The sequence below is a fragment of the Giraffa tippelskirchi genome, chromosome 11 (assembly GCF_054371585.1).
Source record: "Giraffa tippelskirchi isolate mGirTip1 chromosome 11, T2T-mGirTip1v1.2.pri, whole genome shotgun sequence".
Lineage (NCBI taxonomy): Eukaryota > Metazoa > Chordata > Mammalia > Artiodactyla > Giraffidae > Giraffa > Giraffa tippelskirchi.
Window position 1 is genome coordinate 13,926,023 of NC_137285.1, and position 6,695 is coordinate 13,932,717.

The 6,695-nt window shown below is 42.9% G+C and overlaps 1 long non-coding RNA gene across 1 annotated transcript in view; it reads left to right on the forward strand.

Moving 5' to 3' along the window:
• LOC145525843 (uncharacterized) overlaps window positions 1-6,160 on the forward strand; it is a 33,764-nt gene extending 27,604 nt beyond the window's left edge. The window contains exons 5-6 of the long non-coding RNA XR_014068445.1: window positions 5,077-5,278; window positions 5,652-6,160. This is a non-coding gene — a long non-coding RNA (uncharacterized LOC145525843). The remainder of the gene's footprint in view (window positions 1-5,076; window positions 5,279-5,651) is intronic.
• The last annotated feature ends 535 nt before the right edge of the window (window positions 6,161-6,695 follow it).

Below are 6,695 nucleotides of genomic sequence, written 5' to 3' on the forward strand. Positions count from 1 at the left end.
TTGGCCACCTGCAGGTCCTCACTTGGTGACCCACAGCCCACTGAGAGGGTCCACTGCTCCCTCCTGAGGGCCACGACCTTGTCCTGAAAGGCCATTCCCTTCCTCTGGTTCTTCTGAGCAAGTAACATGTACATCCTTGGATTTCTAGCTTTATGTGTGACTAAGTGTCACTTTCTAGGAAACTACTGAGTTACTACAATTCACTAGTCATAACTAAAATTAGTATGTTACTAGGGTTTACCAAGAAATCAGCTGCAGCATTCTTCTTGGAAGGCTGGCTCCTGCTCCATGCTTCCCAACCTTGTAGAACCCCTACTACACAAATTGGAACTGGAACTGGGGATGGAGACTGGATGAAGGGTCTTTGGCCACACCTAAGTTAACCAAAAAGGGCAAAAGAACTTGAGAACCACTGTTCTAGGATCTGGAAATTCAGAAATCTCCTCTCTGGGGTGCTTTCGTGACCCTCCCCCAACACATTTCAATAGCCCTGACATTTCCAGTTGCCTCTACATCAGTAGTGATTGCACACATTTAAACCACAATGAGTTACCCGCAGAACACATTTTAGACCAGTATCCATAAATAAAATTAAAATTCTAGTTCTGACCTCCAGATGCCTAAAGAACTCCTTCATACATTTAATATATATTCATTAAGACTTTAAAATAGGGACTTCCTCAGTGGTCCAGTGGTTAAGAATCCATGTACCAACGCAGGGGACATGGATTTGATCCCTGGTCTGGGAAGATCCCACATGCAGCAAGGCAACTAAGCCTGAGCACCGCAACTACAGAACCTGCACGCCTAGAGCCCGTGCTCCACAACAAGTGAAGCCACCGCAATGAAAACCCCGGGCACCACAACTAGAGAGTAACCCCCTGCTCACCACAACTAGAGAAAGCCTGCCCACAGTGACAAAGATCCAGTGCAGCCAAAAACAAATTTTTTTAAAGACTTTAAAATATATCAGGCGTGGGTTAGTTCTGGGGCATGCAGTGATAATCAAGTCTGTCACATTCCCTGTCCGCATTAAGCTTACAGTCTGGTCAGAAAAAGACATGACACAAGCAAACAGCAAAGCAATTACATAATTCCAGGGGTTTAAAATACTAAACAAGGTACTGAGAATAGCAGGGGAGGCCCTATTTAAACACTGTGATCAAGGAAGGTGTTATCAGCCAGGCTTCCGTGGTTGCAAGCAACAGAAAATGATCCTGGAATGTGGTTGCAAAGATGTGAGATGACTCAACAGATACAATGGAAAACTGGACAAGGTGCTGGAAGAACAGGAACCCGGGAAATGCTGGGAATCCTGGGGACAAGAGGAATGAGATGTCTTAAATGCCTCAGACAGGAGGTATCATGGCCAACCATTTCCTATTCTTAGTTCACATGAGTCAAGCCCCACCCCACCCCACCCCCTCCCTGCCCCCACTGCTGGAGAAGTAGTGGAAGGGCAGGACACCTTGACTGACAGTTGTTCCAGGACCACGTGGAACAGGCGGAGGGAAACAGGGGGTCCCGTGGCAGATTCCGTTGGCTGGCCAGACCAATATACATCTCCACCTCCTTCCCTTCTGTATGTTTCCATTGTCAAGGCTAATACAACCTAATTCCTCACCTTCCAAACCTTCCTTGCAGGAAGAGATGGCCACATATATGACACAGGTCTGGCCAATGAGACAAGCTGCTGGGGGTAGGGGGAGAGGGTTCTGTAAAAGCTTTTTGTTTTTGAATAAAAGGGACAGAAGTTGCCAGTAGCACCACTTCCCTCTTCTTCCTGGTTGGAATGCGGAAAAAAACAGCTTGGAATGTTAGCCACCAGCCTTCTTACAGACCATGAGAGCAAGCCCAGAAGAAGTATGGAGATACTGGTCAGGATATTAGTGTGTTGCCAAACTCTGAAATCACTTGAGATCTTGCTTTGTGAGAAAAATAAACCACCTTTTTTTTTTTAAGCTACTGTTTGTCAGGCATTCTCTTGTTACTTGCAACCAACTGTATTTTCAGCATATTGTGCTAGATTGTACTACTGTTCCCCAGCCATTGGCTTCCTTCCCTGTAGCAAGCTTATACACTCTTGTTCACTGCTGCATAAACAGCAATCCCCCCAAAGGTGGTCTATCCTTCCCCATCCTGACATACTGGGACATGTGACTTACTTAAGCCAATGGAATATCAGCAGATATGCCTGACATTCACATGCCAAGTCTGAGTTAATAGCTTTAAGAGAGAGTGTAGAGGCTTCTCTGGTGGTCCAGTGACTAAGACTCTGTGCTCCCAATACGGGGTGCGGGGGAAAGGGTTTGATCTTTGATCAGAGAACTAGATCCCACATGCTGCAACTAAGAGCCTGCAGGCTGAAACTAGAGATCCTGAACGCCACAACTAAGACCGGGCACAGCCAGATAAATAGATATTTTTTGAATATAAAAACACTTCTTTAAAAAAAAGAGCGAGTGTACATTTTTAGTTGTTACCTGTTATTTGCCATCAACCACCAGGTGACTTGTCCCAGATAGTGGCTTCAGCTTGTATCGTGGAATGAGAGATGCATGGAGCTCAAGCTGCAGTGGCTGAAAGGTGCCATACATGAAATAAATGTTTGTTGTAGTGAGCCACAATGTTTGGGGCTGTTGGTGACTCTGACGAAGCTGACCAAAACACTGTAAATGATGCTGGTAACCACCCCTCCGCCAAAATTGGTATGGATGTTGGGCAGGCAAAATTACTGGGTATCAACTATTGAAGACCTTGCTGAGGAAGTGGCAAGAAAAGCTGAGGCCTAAAGCCTGCAAAATAATCATCCAGTCAAAGAACCAGGTGAAGTATTCTAGGTCAGAGAATCACGTGCTCAAAGATCTGAAGTAGAAAAGTGTGTGGCTTTTTTAGAAATTGGAAGAAGGTCAGCATGGCTGGAACATCCTCATTCTTACTCCTTAACCCGTGTCCCTTTTCTCTCTTTTTAAGCCTTTAGCTTGGACTCGTGTTTCTAGTGCCAGTCTCATTTCCTTGGACTTGCTGACCCAACTCAGATTCACTCTCCTTGACCATCCACCTCTCTAAGGATTCAGCTTGCAGTCATTTCTGGCTTATCCTACTCTTAGCTCTTTGGGGTATCCTTCTTGCCCACTCCAACTGTGACCCTATGAACCAAACCCTAGCCTGAACCCAGTGGAGACCTTCCAGAAACACAAGGCCAGGCATCAGACAAGGTGGACTTTCTCCCCATCTCACTACCCAGGCTCATTTTGTGGGGCTCCAATTCGGCCCCAGGGAAGGAGAAATCCTTCCACATATCTCTTAATTGGTGGCCACACACAGCTCATTAAGCTTAATTAATGAGCCTTTATCAACTTATTTTTGATGCCTTGGTGGAAAGTTGAATTGTACGTGCAGGCTGGAAAAACAGATGGGTGGGTGTGTCTGCATGGTTCTCAGTGGTAGGTTGAATTCCTGGTGGGCACTCATTGGATCTTCAGTTTAAAACAGTCAAAATCCCAATCTTACTAAACTGAATGGAAAATCTGCTCCTAAATCCTATGAATCAGATCCATTTTAAGATACCTGCCCCCCCGCCCCCCCCCGGGGGGCCCTGGAATGCTTCTCGGAGGCTTTCTATTTCTCAGGAGGCTTCTCGGTTCTTTATTGATTCTCTGTCCTTGGTTTCTGAGAGAACTGTGTCTTTACAATAAATCTTGTCTTACTTGGAGGAGACTGAGCCGGTTTCTGTTTCTTCCAACTCAGGATGTTCAGCCTAGACCACCTGCTTTCAATTTTGCCCTAAGCTATGTTATCTGGTAGAGACCAGAGTCTCATTATCTGGAGAAGGGCTGTCTGCCCATCTTCAACTGATCCTTTGGGAGAAAGTTTGGCTTGAAGGTTTGGCTTTTTTCATAGTGGAGTCAAGGTGACCCTAGCAAGAGGAGGTGAAGAAGGATAGGGAAGTGGAGACTGAAATGGAAACATGACGTTGGAGGCTGATAGAAGAATGGAAGATTCTGGTGGTGCTTCTAGAATTTAGAAACTGGGGTGACTGGGGGCCCTACTTCAGCCTTGCAAACATGTTTGGTTGGGCTGGAACTATGATTTTTAAACATTTGAGTGTAAATGCTTTCGGACAGGAATGCACTTAATTTTTTTTTTTTTTGATGTGGGCCATTTAAAAAGTCTTTCTTGAATTTGTTACAATATTGCTTCTGTTTTATGTTTTGTTTTTTTCCTGCAAGGCATGTGGTATCTGACCAGGGATTGAACCCGTACCTCCTACATTGGAAGGCTGATTCTGAACCACTGAACCACCAGGGAATTCCCATGAGTGTACTTTTTTTGTTCACCATAGTTCTCTCTCACCACTTCCTATTGTATTCTACCCAAATGTTTCCTTCACTTCGAGTTATATTATTAATACTTGTCTGGCTTCAGCTAATTGAGATTATCATCTGTGCTTTCCGTAAAATGCCTGATGAAGAAACAGTAGGACTCTATCATTCAGTTCAACCCTGACTTCACACTTGAAATCTTTCTACCCGAGTCCCTCCCACCTTATCAGCCTCTGTCCATCATTTTCATGCATCTAATGTGCTCAAGAATTACGTGCAAACCTGCACTGGAAGTAAAAGGAGCATAGCACATTGTTTGGACTCAGAGACAGAGAATTAACATTTCTCACCAGTTTGCTGAAGCTTGAGGAGGAAAATAACCTCGGGTATCCCTTTGGAAGGGAGAGGGCTCTCAGTGGGAATCACTTCTGCCTCTGGGACCATCTGACTTCTCATGGGAGGAAAAGCCAAAAATGCCTCTCTAAAGAGCGGGGGAAAAAGAAAACACACTTTGGGACTGCCATGATGAGGAAGCCCAGTCCTGGGCAGTGCTGAAGGCAGGGGGCAATGCATCCAGGGCTGGTAAGAGACTCTTCGGCTGCATTCCCCAGCTCAGCCTGAACTTTCGACCCCATTGTCTACTCTAATTACTGGAACCAGCAGGATTAATTCCTCGACCTACTTTCCAGTCCTTTTTGCTGCCACAGAGCGATAAGGCCTCACTGGGTTTCTCTCTGTCATTTTAATGCAGCAGAACTCGCTGAGAAGTTACATGTGAACTCGAATTTGAACCAAAGGAGCATCTCATTTTTTGAACTGAAGAAAGGGGCTCAGGATAGCTCCTTTTTAGCTGATTCTGACATTCGGCTTCTCTAAAGTTACTCAACAAAGCAATCAAACACAGGAAAAAATTCCCTACTTTGAGAACAATTGGAGATAGACATAAAAACAAGGTATCATTTTATATTTCCTAAATTAGAGTAAGATTTAACCTAATAATAAGTGCTGGTGAGGTTGTAAGAAATCTATATGTTCACAAGTTGCTGGCTGGCACAATTTTATAATATGGCAATATATAGCAGGGGCCATTAAAAACATTGCTGTCCATTGATCCAGTAATCTCATTCCTGGGAAGTTATCCAAAGGAAGTGGTTCAAAAGAAGGAAAAAGCTGTATACATAGAGACATTCCCAGCAGCAGAGAGACAGGGGGTGGCAAAATAACCTGTGGGCTGGCAAATCTATGGACTAAATTCAGCCTAAGACCTGCTAAGACCTGTTTTTATATGACCAACAAGCTAACAATGTTTTTCTGTTTTTTTTAAAGAATTATGACAAGATTGTTAAAGCAAACAAACAAAGGATATGTGAAGTGCTGACCCTGGAGGAAGAGAAAACTGGATGAAGACTATAAAACAACATGGGGAAATGTTTATAATAAACTTTGCAAAATATAAATGGGATGCTTGCTATGATATCAACCATGTAAAAATATGTCATGCCATACAGACAGGAAGAGAATGCAAAAAAATGAAATCTGTTGTTTGGGAGTAATTTCAAAGGTTTATTTTTCTTAAAGGAATTCCTTCTTATTGGTTAATTAATTTATTTTTTATTGAAGGATAATTGCTTTACAGAATTTTGCTGTTTTTTTTTTTTTTTAAAGAATTCCTTCTTATTGCAAACAGCCCAGATGTTCACAGAGAGGGAGTTAATTGTGTGAATGCTATTTCCTTATGATGGAGTACTATGCAGCAATCAAGAATGATACCGTGGGTCTGTACTGAGATGGAAAGTACTTAAGACGTATGTCAAATGAAAAGGCATGTTTTACAGCAGTTTGTGCAGTGTGCTCTCATTTATATATGGGCACACCTCATTTTATGCACTTTGGTTTACTGTGCTTTGCAGATATTATATTATTTTACAAATTCAAGGTATGTGCAACCCTGAGTCGAGCAAGTCTATAAGCACTATTTTTCCAGTAGCATCCTCTCACTTTGTGTCTCTGTGTCACAGGTTGGTGATTCTAGCAATATTTCAAGTTTTTGATTATATTTTATATTTGTTGTGGTGATCAGTGAACTCTGATGTTACTGTTGCAAAAAGATTGACTTGCTGAAGCCTCAGATGATAGTTAACGTTTTTAGCAATAAAATATTCTCTTTTTTTTTTTTTTTTGCCACATCATAAGGCAGGTAGGATCGTAGTTTCTGGACCAGGGATTGAAACTGTGCTCCCTGCAGTGGAAGCACAGAGTCTTAACCATTGGACCACCAGGCAAGTCCCAATAAAATATTCTTTAAGTATGTACCTTGTTTTATTTAGACATCATGCTATTGCACACTTAATAGACTACAGTATAGTATAA